At 40.4% G+C, this 13,410-nt stretch overlaps 1 protein-coding gene across 1 annotated transcript in view; it reads left to right on the top strand.

Annotated features, from left to right (window-relative positions):
* BLOC1S1 (biogenesis of lysosomal organelles complex 1 subunit 1) overlaps nt 1-13,410 on the top strand; it is a 458,694-nt gene that overhangs the window by 122,081 nt on the left and 323,203 nt on the right. The gene's annotated exons all lie outside the window — the stretch shown is intronic.

The raw sequence follows: 13,410 nt of genomic DNA, 5'->3' as shown, positions 1-13,410 counted from the left end.
TACAGGGTAAAGAGACATTGGAGGGAAATATTTCATCATTATGAGTATCACCCAAGGGTTCCTTTCTGGCGTGAGACTCATTTAATATTTCAACATGTTCAATATGTTCAGCGCTAAGGTTCATTGAGGGAGTGGTATCATTGACAGTCGATTCAACTCCATTCCTATTGAACCTCGGCCAAACAAAAATCTGGCCCAGCTGGAAATCTTGGTAGTCACGTTTAAGTTTCTTTAATTTTATTTGTTCAAGTTTGTTGCTATATAATGCAACCTGCCTAAGCATGTTATTAAGCTTAGAAGCATATAGGTCACCTTTATATTTTTGTAGTAAATTCTTATGCTCATCCTCCACTTTAGCAACAAGATCCATTTCAAGGGGAGTAAAATATTCAATTAGTAGATTAATATACTTAGTACTAAAATCAATATTTATCAATATTTAGTTGTTGCCATCTACGCAACAAGTCCGGATGGCTATCACCATAGCTTGGCATAAATAATACCCGCATAACGCGGGGAACTACTTTAAAATGAAGACAAGCCTCCAGGTGTCTTCTCTGCCATATAAGCCGATGGAGCTTGTATACGTTATTCTCTAGAAGTCTTAGAGAGCTGTAATAGTCTTGTAAATTCTCCACATTGTTAGAAACAATAGGTTGAGTTTTAATCTGAAAGTCCAAACTCAGCAGAGGGTTCTCCTGCTGGTGAAAAAGGTTATTCCAGTCCTCAGTACCGCCCGTACTTGCCGGATTATAATCAAGCTCAATGTTTATAGAATCCATCGTGTGCTGGCCAAAAATGCAAACGAAAAACAGGAATAATAGCAGCAGACAAATGATGACCATCCAAAGGTTTCTTCCAACGCAAAAAGACGAATTGTAGAAAAACTGCAAGGAACCACCACGATGAGTATAAAACAGTTTAATTTAAAATAGAGAACAAGCGCTTTCACGCACCGCCATGGCGCGCTTCATCAGGTTACATCAATTAATTAAAATTCATCCTTTATATATCAAAATACTCCCAATTAATCAATTTAATCATCAATTAGAAAAACCTATTAAATCATTTAAAGAGATATTGTCAGAATAACTTCAAGCTTAAATATAAAGAACATCTTTAATATATAAAGCCTAGCGCTTTTGAAAACAGCCAAGAACTACCATCAACATAGAACAAACACTGATTTAAATTACATATCTCAAACTAATAATCCATTCAAAAGTTCATATCCAGAAATAGATTCATAAACCTGTCTTTTTTCTACTTGTAATACTTGTTATAAATATAATACTGGTGTTGTTAAAAGAGTAAATATATATCACCGAAAATGTCATAGCGATATTTACAGAAAGGCAGTATATTTAATACTAGGTTTATACTAGGCTATCTGCCCTAAGGCATTTATAAGCATAGCCCAGAGTTTTGTGGCTTACGCCACCCCTTAGGTTAAAAAATACTGTGCCCATTAGTTTGTTGTGCCTCTGTCCAGCAGTGACACAGAGATGATTCCCGGGGTAAACCTACGATCTCCCATCCACCGGTCAAGATTTCTCTTGAACAGAGCCAGCGAGGTGCTCTGCCTCACATGGACTGGGATTTTATTTCACAACATAGGGAGTCTCTGGGTGACAAATCTATCCCTCCAGCATGTCCTATTTATATCCGTGCTAAGGTTTAAGTCGCTTGCTCTAGTGGATCTGGTAGATTTGGATTTTTTGAGGTGGAGCATGTCCATTAATTCCGGGTTGGACATGGCCTTGTATGTCAGGCACGGGTCACCTCTGAGCAGACGGTATGCGACTGAATAGAGCTGGAGTTTCTTCAGTCTGGCAGCATATGACAGATTTTGGAGTCCCTTTATCCTTTTGGTGAGGAACTTTTGGGGTCTCTCCAATTGCTGCAGGTGTCGGGTGAGATACATCCCGAATGGGGCATTGTACTCTATCATTGGTCTGATAAGTGAAGAGTACAGGGGAACAATGACCTCACTTGATTTGGATGTGAATCCCTTCATGATCAGGTGGGCAGTGTAGAAGGTTTTTCTAACCACTTTAGCAATGTGAGTGTCAAAAGAAAGGCCACTGTCAACCTGGGTCCCCAGGTCCCTGATAACCTCTTCTGTGCTTAGTGGATTACCACCTATATGGTAGCTTGGGGTTACCTTGTTTTTCCCGAAGGGTATGACTATACATTTTTTGGCATTTAACTTCAGGCCATGGCTCTGACGCCAGCTATCAGTTTCCGTGAGACTTCTCTGAAGGATATCTGTGTCCGATGTACTTTCCACTATGGCTCCCAGTTTGCAGTCATCTGCAAACTTTTTCAGCCATAGTCCTCCTATGTTTGCCTGTACTTCTGAGAAGTAAATGCCGAACATCAGGGGGCCAAGGACTGAGCCCTGTGGGACACCACTTGTGACCGGCTTGGAGTCTGACATGGCGCCAGCTACTCTAACCCTGTGGGTTCTGTCCTTTAGCCAGTTAGCAACCCATCTTGTGACATATGGGTTTACATTTAAGCTGGTAAGTTCCTCTATAATACCTGAGTGGGGTATTGTGTCGAAAGCTTTTGCAAGGTCAAGGTAGGCTGTATGGACTGCCTTTCCCTCATCAATGGCCTTGGTGACTGTTTCGAAGAAGTCGACCAAGTTCAAAAGGCATGATCTGCCCTTGACAAAGCCAAACTGGGTCGGGTCCAATGTCTGCAAGTCCCCTATGTCTTTGTTTATGAGTTCCATTATGATCCTCTCCATAGCTTTGCAGACCAGACTTGTTAAGCTTATGGGGCGGTAATTACCAGGGTCCGTAGAGGCACCGCCTTTATGGAGTGGGACCACAGTTGTCGTACGCCACTCCTTGGGCACGTATCCTGTGGTAAGGCTAAGATTAAACAGCTGCCTTATGTGCGGGTTTAGTTCCTCATTGAGTTCGTGTAGCACACAGCTGGGGACACCATCTGGTCCCATTGATGCTGTGTTTTTAGCTTTAGAGAGAGCAGCTTTCACCTGTGCATTGGAGATGTCTGGGAGGCTGCACTCCGCTGGGATAGTTATCTCTCCTTTTGGGGGGGAGAGGGGGGTGAAGTTTGCATTGAACCTGTCTGCCAGTATGTTGGCTATGTCTGTGGGTTCAGTGATTTTTGTATCATTTTGGACTAATTCTGAGCATATCTGGGAGTTTCCACCCAGGTTTCTAACATAGCTGAAGAAGGCCTTATGATTGTCTTTTGAGTCTATGGCAATTTTTCTCTCAAAGTTGGCCTTGGATGATTTTATGAGTGCTCGTATTTTTTTACTAATAATGATCAAAGGTGTCTTCTCTTTTATGGATTTTGCTCTATCATGTAACGGCTTTCTCCTCTTATTGTAAAGTTTGTTTATGGCTGGGGTCCACCAGACTGGACGCTTTGCCCTTGGTGGAAAGAGTCTTGGTTTTATTAGGGATTGCCTGATCCATGCAGTCCTGGAGGTGTTCGTAGAAGGCATTTGTAAGGGCTTCCGCAGCTTGCGTTGTGGTTTCCACTGGCTCGGGGGCCTTGAAGGATACCACACCAGTCTTGAGTAGTGTGAAGTTTGCTTTAGAGAAGTTCTTCACTGTGGTCTTTTTGTTTGGGGTGGGGGCGGATGTGGATATCCAGTGAGATTAGTTTATGATCTGATCTCGCCAATGAGGGGTATACTTCGGTGTGGAGCATTTTGTCCCCATGTTTGTGATGATGAGATCTAGTATATTTTCTCCTCTTGTGGGAATGGTGACTAGTTGTTCCATGGCATTTGAATTTATGAACTCTAGGAACCTTTGGGCTAGAAAGTTTGGGCTTGAGTAATGTTCCCAGTCTATATTCGGAGTCACCCAATATAATGGTGTTTGGAGATACATTTATACCCTCCAGTGTCTACAGGAAGGCTGTGTGGGGTTCCTGAGTTTGAGAGGGTGGCCTGTAGCATGCTACAAATTGTAGAGCAGTTTTGCCTATGGTTAATTGCACCTGGATGGTTTCCGATGCTTCGAGCGTTGCCACCAACCTGGAGGTGTGGGTATCCTTGATGAATATGGATACACCCCCTCCTTTTGTGGTGTGGTCCGGGTTTTGGGGCGAACGCATGATATGAGGTAAAACCTGATAGTGCCGGGTGCTCTCAGGAGCCTTGAACCAGGTTTTAGTCACAGCACAGACATCGATGTTCTCCATACTGAGAAGGGCCTCGAGTGCATGCATTTTGAGATTTAGACTTCTGGCATTGAGCAGCATTACCCTTAGTTTCTTCCCATTTTTGTTTTCTAGGGTGGTAGGTTTAGAATTTGAGCCTTGCCTAAAAAAGGCACTACGGGGGTGGCAAGAGCCTTTGTCAATATCCGAATCCCAGGGTGACAGGTGCAAGCCTGGCTTGTCAAGCATGTCATCCCAGGCAGACAGACACTGTTTCCCCTTTGAATGACACCAGAAATTAAGCCAATTGTTAAAGCTGATCATCTTGTCTCTATGTTGTGGCATCATTCTTGGTGAAGGAAGGATGCTGCTCGGGGTCAGGGTCATACCTGCCTGGGCTACATAATCAGAGAGCTCCTCTATGTCTCTTCATGTAGTCCAGGAGAGTGCGTCTCAGGTCGCTCACACCAGCATGGACAATGACTGTGTCATATTTGTACTTGCTGTGGAGTGACCAGTGCTTGTGTTATGTGGCGGATTCTAGCACCCGATAGGCAGCTTACTGTGACCCTCTCCTTGTTCAGCTTGGTGAGTGGGATGTCAGTGTGTCTGACTATGGAGTCACCTATGACAAGTATGTTTGGTGTTGTATTTGGCCTTAAGGGCTGTGACTGCTTTGCACACTGATTTTGTGGTTTATGTGTTGCCTGTGGTGTGTCATGAGGTGGCGGTTGCTTGGGTGTCTGCTTTGGAGGCCTCTGCTGTTTAGGTAAATTTTTGCTCAGAGCCTCCGAGTATGTCTTTGTGTGTTTATGTGTTTGATTCATTGTTGTGATAGCTTTATGTGAGACTGGTTTTGTGGTGTGTGTAGTTGCCTTCTCCTCCTGTCTGGTCTTGCCAGTCCTGAGTTGAGAGAGCTCAGCCTCCAGTTTGGCTAAATAGCTGCATCTCTCATAAGTATTTGTGTTATGTGGGAGGAGGAGAGGGTTGTCTGTGTACATGAGGCAATTGTAACATTGCCTCAATATTCCCAGATTCACCAACTGGACAGGAGAGGACGCCAGCATCTGGCCCTTTGACATGCTAGAGAAATTAAGAAGTTAGGGGTGTAACTGAATAAGAGAGGACTTGGTAAGGAAGTGGGTACTCCTGGGGGGGGGGGTTAGCTAGTGAGGGACTTTGTATAATACAGAAGTGCTAAGCCTGAAAAGAAGATGCTTTTAAGACAAGTGCTGAGCTTTTTTTTTTTTTTTTTTTTTTTTTTTTTTTTTGAGAAAAAAAAAGCTTTTTAGGAACAAGTGCTGCGCTGTTTAGTTAAGGGATATACTATTTAGATTACTAGTAGAGCAGTTCTAAGGGAAAAAATGAAGAACAGACTTTATGGAGCCAGAAAAAGTTTAACCTTGTTAAACCGGTGCTGCCCGATGCTGCTCTAGTGGCAACTCCACGCTAAAGCTTATGCCTTTGGCCCCATTTAGGGCATGGGCCACCTACAAGCACTCTCCAGCCATCCCGGTCATGGGCCAGTCTTTCTGGTTGTCCCAAAGAGTGACCCATTCTCTTCATATCCACATCCAGGATCTTATGCCAGTAACTTATTTAGAGGCATAGCTATTTCTATTAGGTGACAACTTTGTGTCATTCCTACAATACATACATGGCTTTTGGCTTTGTCCTTTGCACATGTGCTGTAATATTTTCTGCATCAGAATGCATCCCTCTGATGTACTAGAATGTGATCCACATGTTTCATACTTGTCAGTATTTCACATTTGCTGTTTTTAAGTTTGAATCTTGTGATCTTAATCTGTTTAGTATATGTTGCAGTCTGTTGTCATACTCTAAATTCACATGTTTAGGTCTCCTTCCAAGCTTTCATCTAGCAATACAGCAACCCTTTGCAGGGTCACTGGCTCTGATGAAATACAAAGTAGAAGTCTGCATTTATGCCTTCCTAATAGTGTATTAAGTGTTCTCAGTTTAGAGATTTCTTCATATAGCTTTCTCTTCATGAATTCCTGATTTGCTTCTTGTACTGAAAAAAAAAGTCAGTGTCGTTTCTGAACTTAGGATAACTTTTTTTATGATCTTCTCTGTGAATAGTGCTTTATAATTTTTTTCCTCTTCAAGAAAAGTAAGTATTAAGCATTCAAGGCTGCTTCTCCTATGACGTACAGAAATTTGGCACTCTGTAGATTTTCAGGCTTCTTGGTTATTCACTTGCACTGAGGAAAAAGCCAAACTTACAGATTGAAAGTTTACAGTTTTCTGCTAAATTGCCTTTCAGCAAGAGAACGTCTGGTTGTTGCAGTTTGTGTGCTTTTCTAGTGAAAATGGGGTGCTTGTGTTCTTCCAAAACACCATCTCTGGAAAGCAAACCTGTTCACTTCTGCAGTTATATTTCTTCATTCTGACACTGTGTAAGACCTGAGTATCTGAGTATCTGTTGTTGGAGTGCTCTGTAAGCATCACAGCCACTTTGGATGCACTTCTAACCTATACATTGTGTAGAAGGAATGTGTACCACATGACTTGCCACACCTTGGAGCTAGCATTAGCATTTTAAAGCTTGCAATGCATATGCTGAATTAAAAAGTAAAAAAAAATAAGGCATCTCTTTTATTTGGTAACTGGGTATGTAAACAGGTGTGGGGGACCCTTTTCATCCACAACCTGGGCCAAAGGCACAAAGATGACCAATATAATTTTAACAAATTTAGACCAGTACATATGGTAATAAGTAAATGAAGAGCAGCAAATCATAATCATTCAGTGAGGAGCAACTTATGGGAAACGGAACAAAAAAATCTGAAAGATTAGAAGTATCTAGAAGCAGCTGAGTTAAAAATTAACCAATTTAGCGATAACTTTAGCATCTTTTTTTTTTTTTTGGATTGATTTGGATGTTTCCTTCCAGCAGTGATATATATGATATACTACAGTTTGATCCAAGCTTGAAGTGGGAGGCTTAGTCACTATTGAAGAAGCAATAACTCTTTGTATCTGGACATTATTTGAAATGACCAACCTCTTCCAAAAAACATGTAGCAATGAACCAAATTACCCTACAAGGCTAAGCTGATTCAATAATCTGCATAGCGTTCATCAGTGGTACTTGAAACAACTGAGAACAGACTCCAATGTAATCACTAGCCCAAGGATATAAGACTTCTGGCACATGGGCTGCTTGTGACCTTCAGGACCACTGAGCTAAATATTTTTATTCATTCATTTTCTGAAAACCAGTTGTGTTGTAGTACGTGTTACAGGATTAGCTGCATACATTGTGACTGATTAGCATAAAGTAGATCATTAGCAAATGATTATTAAATGAATCCTTGCAGAGTACCAGGACATGGTTTGCCAGTCCATGTTCAGTTGCTATGTGAATTAAGTAAGTACTAGTGATTAACTGCTAACCAACACCAGCTCTGTTGGCGTATAGGAATAAAGTCTTGACTACGATCCTTGTTACCAAAGTTTGATTTGTCGTCATCTACTGGAGCTAGTAAGGGGAAGAAGAGGCTTGAAAAGCTGAGCCTGCTTGCCTTTCTCCAGGAGAAGGGGTGCATGTGGTACCCAAAGACACACATTCCATAGTAGAATCCTCAGTAGAGTGGAGATCATATGGAGATGCTGTTCTTCATGAGGACAGGACCATCTGATAATGTCATGTAGAAGCATGGCAGTCCATCATAAAGACCCATTGCATGACAACCACTTAGGCGCCAACAAACATGCTCAAGAAATGTTAAGACTCAACTTAAAAAAAAACAAATACATAAATCCTCCTCTCCGATGATGGTGTTGCCACTCCTAATAAAAGTGATCATTTTCTCAAGGAAGGGAGTGAGTCTAGGTCTCTTGGATAAAGGGGCCAATTGGGTCAGCAGAGTAGTTGGTGGAAAAAAGCTTTGTGGTTAGAGAAGGACTGGAGCAAAAAGAAAGAAAGAAGAAAAAACTCATCTGAGATGTTAACTAGGGCACATGCTCTCTTGGTCTCTTGGGCATACTAATATCACTGCCCACAGCAGAGAACATATTTACTTGTTTACAGTGTTGATCAATGTTTCAGTGGTTGTAAATGGCAGCAGGAAATTGATTTTTTTTACATTACTGTGGCAATTATTTTAATGCACTTTCTTTGTGATCATAAAGTAGAGGGGAGTGCCAAATGGGCTAAAGGAGGCATTGTGTGTGTGAAAACAAATGATGGCAGTTAATCACGGTGGCATGATCATTCATATGCCTTGTTTCGGTGAGGGAAGTACATGTTTGAATGCAAGAGAAGACCGTTGAAATACATTATTCTGGACATTCTTTCATCATAAGTTTACATTGGAGGGTTACGGAGCAGGTGGCTAATTTTTGTGAGAATGGAAAGTAAAACTGTGTAGGTTGGTGGGAGGCAGGCTTTGTTGAAAAGTGTAGGGCAGTTATATAGTCAGTGTGACTCTGAGCAAAATGTTGAAATGCTCTACTGTGGCCTTTGCATCTTTTACTTTCTATCTTCATAATCGCAGATTAGCGGTGTTCACCAAATTTGGTTTAGGAGGCAATGTGAAAGCATAGGATCACATTTAATCTCCATGAAATGATTTCTATTATGCCTTGTTGGGCGTTTGGGAAGTGCATATATGTCTGAATGCAGCAAATTAAAGTATGTTACTGTGGCCGTTTCTTATTTCATGTTCATCATAAGCTAACACCAGAAGGGAACATAGAAAGTTGCTATTATTGGGGGAGTGGGAACATAGGCTGTGTATTCAGCTGCCTTTTGGGGGTGGAGAGGCAGATAGTGTAAAAGCATACAGTAGTTGCAATCATCACTGATCATTGATATGGTTTGTTGGGTGGGTGGACCCAGTGTATGTCTCGCTGAGCAACAAATTGAAATATCTTACTATGGCTGTTGCGTCTTTTTTTTTTTCCCTTAACAGACTTGAGAAGTGTTCACTGAACATGGTCGTATTTTTGGAGGGTTTCAGACTGGGAAAGCTAACAGCAGTTACATGATCACTGTTAAGACCATTGAAATAGCCCATTGTGGAGGTGGTGTATGTATTTGAGAGCAACAAATTGAAGTATATTACTGTGGCAGTAGGTGGTGTACTCTCTTAGAGGGGGCACCTTCTATTGGGATAGTATACATGAGAAAGAAGCTGACACTAGTGTTGTATTTTTAGAAACACAATGAAGATATACTTTATATTGGCCATAAATTGCAACTTTACTGTTCTAGTTGCACAACCTCCCTAAAGCAAACTTTGCTATGACAAACTCGAGCATTTTTCTGATTTTCTCACAGGGAGCAAATGGGGAATACATATCAAAGCATTTTTTTTAACACCAGAACTAAAAACTTAATTTATTTGTTCTGGAGAGTGATGTTTTCCAGCATTTCTTACAGTTAGTTTTAATAATTTCAGTTCATCTTGCATTGCCATGTGGCCGTTGGGAATTATGAAATTCACAGCAGTATTGATAATGAAAAGTGCAGGCAGAAAACTGTGATTGCTTATGGTGTGCATTGAAAGCTGAAACTGAAAATAATTAAAAAGCATTTTTTTGCTGGGCGGCTTTACCCTTCCCTGCATCCCACAATACCCCTTCTACTTCAAAATTCTAATATACATGTTCTCTGTACCTCAGGACCAGGAGGTTCTCTGAGATACTGCAACCTCAAGCTTAGAATGCACATGCCACTTTGAGGACAATGTTCAGTGTCCATCAGTAACCCTGCATTAGCCAGTTTAGAACTCAGACAAATTCTTGGTCTGTAATTATCTGAAGGAGCATGACAAGAAGAACGCAACTAGGCACACTAGTTTGGGTAAAGAGCTGACACACTACAGTCATTGCCAAAAAGCCTTTTTAGCTGTGATTATCTCAATGTCTGGTTATGTTTTTGTGTCTAATAACATGCAGGGTTGTAGAATTATTCAGGAGTTATTTAAGGTTGTAAGACCATTAAATTGAAGAGCAAATGGCTTTATTTATTTATGGAGCTCCTGAGGTAAGGCTGCTTTTCTTTTATCTGGAGTGGGGACTGGGGAGAGCCATATTTATTTTACCAGAAAGAAAGCTCCTCTTGTGATGAGTGATTTAAGATGTTCCCATTTCTGTAGTTTTTACCAGCTTTCTTTTGTGTCCTCCACTCTCATTGATGTGACTCATTTTACTGTAATGGTAATGCATGCAAAATCCACATTTGGTAGATTTGACTGTACACTGCCTGTAGGTTTTTATGGTTGCAGAACCTTACAGAAGCCCAGGAGTACTACTGTCAAAATCCTACACATTTTACCTGCACTGACCATGTCATTTTACAAAAAAAAAAAAAAAAAAAATAGAACTGGGTATAAAGACCCTGGGGAAGTAGAGCAGGTGCCTTTATATTAATTGCAGGACACATTGATAACATTGTAAGTGCTTCATTAAGTTGCTTTGAATATGTCAAGAAAATGAGTCATTGCTAAGAAATTATTGTCATAACCAATGAGGAATCTGCTATAGGCAGTGTAAATTACAGTGTGAATTCTGGCACTGCAAAAAAAAAAAAAAAAAAAAAAAAAAAAAAAGGATTTCAGACATGCAACAAATTGTGATACTCATTGTTATGTATTTCAAGCCTTGTTGCTGAGGAAAGAGTCTTGATCTCATGCATCCTGCCACACTGCTGTTATTTATTTAAACTCAGACTGCTGCACCTCCAATTAGGAGAATACTGCAAGATCGACTCATGCATTTTATACTTGCATACATACACACACCCTTTATTCATGCATTTATTTTCCACACTTCTGTTTGTTACAATTGTTTATCTGATTTCAGCAAACACTTGTCTGTTATTCTTTGAATTTTAAGTTTCTGAATAATAACTTTTACCTTGTGGCTAAATCTAGAGCAGAGTTGAGGGCAGACCAACATGCAATTCTTCTGTTGACAGAAGCCACTCTTAACAGAACCAAAGATAGCTCCACTGTCAAATGTGGAGAAGGCTTTGTGTTAGGATACCAAGGAAGACAAGGGCCTGTTTTTTTGGGAGGGGGGTTATGCCTTTTTTTATTCTACTCTTTATATTCTATTTACATTGGTGGTACCACTGCTTTTAGCTTTTTATGTGAGTTAACGGTCTTGTCACATCAGCAGCTTTTGCAAGTGCTGTCCCAGTCCCCTGTCAAGAAAGAGCTAGGTGACAGAACAGTGGAACTTTCTCAAAGGGTAAAGGGATGAACTTGGGGTGATGTGCGTGTATGTGTGTATATTTTTTGGCTGTTAACTATTGTCCATTCATTAATTCCTGCATGCAGTCAATTAAGTGCAACATTCCTGAGTGCTAGCAGATTGTTCAGCAAGTGCATAGAGGTGAGAGTAAAAAGAAAAATGAAATGTGAGAAAATCTTTGCAGATAAACAATGTAGCTTTGTTAATTTCTTGTTCATCTTAAGTCATATTCTCACCTTTAACATGCTTAATTGCAACACTGAATACTGCAGATACAGTGCTGTGATTGTGTTATGGTAAAACAAGTGTGCAGAGTCTGTCTTTCAGGCACGGCTGGCTTGAATGGGACAAGGCAACCACACAGCTAGCTCTGCAGATGTATTTAGCAACACAGTGCAGTCAGCACTGTTGGTATTAATGAGCTCATCTAAGTCATTGACTGTAGAGAATAGCATCTTGTACATTTCCCTTTAAATTAATAGTCTGGTTTAAGGAGTGCTGACTTTCCGTTAACCTGGTTAAAAGTTATAGCAAGTACACATCATTGTCTCCTGCATGCTGGATTTACTGGGCTTTCTTTACATTGTATATATTGGATGTTTTAATAAACGTAGGTTGTGACAGAAGCAGGGGCAGTCATGCAAGCTTGCGGACCTCTTTGCAGTTTAGGTGTAGATAATATAAAACATGCAGTGGGACAAATGGATGTTGTGGGTAGAAAAACCTCTCTGCATCTGTATGCAGAGATCAGTTAGCTCAGCACAGGGACACCTTTGCACTTGAGTTGTAGAGAATATAAAAGGATGCATTGAGGCCGATTTACATTTTGGGTAGAAGATGATCTCTGCCACCATACTATGTACATAAACTGCCAGTTGCTTGAGTTGCAAGCTTGAAACCCAGGTGGATGTCTATAGCATTCCTTGATCTTGTGTATGTGTGGAGAGGCAGAGTTATTTAATCACCAAAAAAGCACATAGAATAAAAACCCAGTTACGAAAACCTTTTAGATGTGCTTTATAAATAACGCTGGATGAGCTGTATGCCTTTATAAAAGTGTTGATGGTAAGCAATACAAAAGTATTGACTCTTACTCTACAAAGCCCCATCCTTCGGTGGAGAAAGTCAACATAAAATACAAAGAACAACGTTGTGCAGGCCATGTAAGATGTATATATACTAGCAGTTCAAATTACACTAAAAACTCATACATCACAAGTAAGATCAAAGTTTTATCAACTCGTTTGGTACCATTTCTAATGGAACATTTTTTTACAGTTCACAAAATAATGGGATATTTATTGCTAAGGCTTGTCTGCAGAGTTTTGGGGAAATTGAGCTCTGAGTTCCCAGTTGCCTTAAGAAGGTGGACAGAGTTCAGTTTCAGAATGTTCTGATCTGATTGTTTATATTGCTTTCATAGTCTTTGTGATGACTTTGCTGAGACAGATAATTAGATACTTGCCTTTTTCTAAGCTTTGCACACATTTTCTGGGCAAAGTCATTTAATTTAGGTTTCTCAATGTACAGTTTATTTTTTCCTTTACATCTGCTGTTAAGAATTTTTATGCTGTTTCAATAATCTCTTCTTGAAAAGTGCTGTAAAAATCTCTTGGTGGCCTATTGATTCTCATGTAATTTGTGCTGGGTAATCCAGTCATTTTCCTCTGCTTTGCCTTGGTGGTATTTTATAGGTTCATAAGTAACTACTAGGCTAGCTGGTCTTGTGGGCCATTTTAAGCATAGCCAGCTTCCCTTTTTGTGCTCAGAATAACATACATCTCATTTGGTTCTAGATTGTCTTTACTCATCCAATGGCCAATAATTTATATAATACCCCTAATGAGAATAACTAGGATCATACCATAGATAATTTAAGGGGACCCGTGCATGGGATAAATCATTTAGGAGCTGCTTCTGTCCATGAGTAATAGTACAGTGGGCATAGATCTACGTTGTGCTTGAATATGGACAGGGATGAACTTTGTTTTTTGTTGTGTACTAGCATCATGGAGTTGGACAGCCTTTATT

The sequence above is a fragment of the Protopterus annectens genome, chromosome 9.part0 (genome assembly GCF_019279795.1).
Source record: "Protopterus annectens isolate FY-2018-M chromosome 9.part0, PAN1.0, whole genome shotgun sequence".
In the NCBI taxonomy this organism is placed as follows: Eukaryota; Metazoa; Chordata; order Ceratodontiformes; family Protopteridae; genus Protopterus; species Protopterus annectens.
This window is presented reverse-complemented; position numbering and strand designations above follow the sequence as displayed.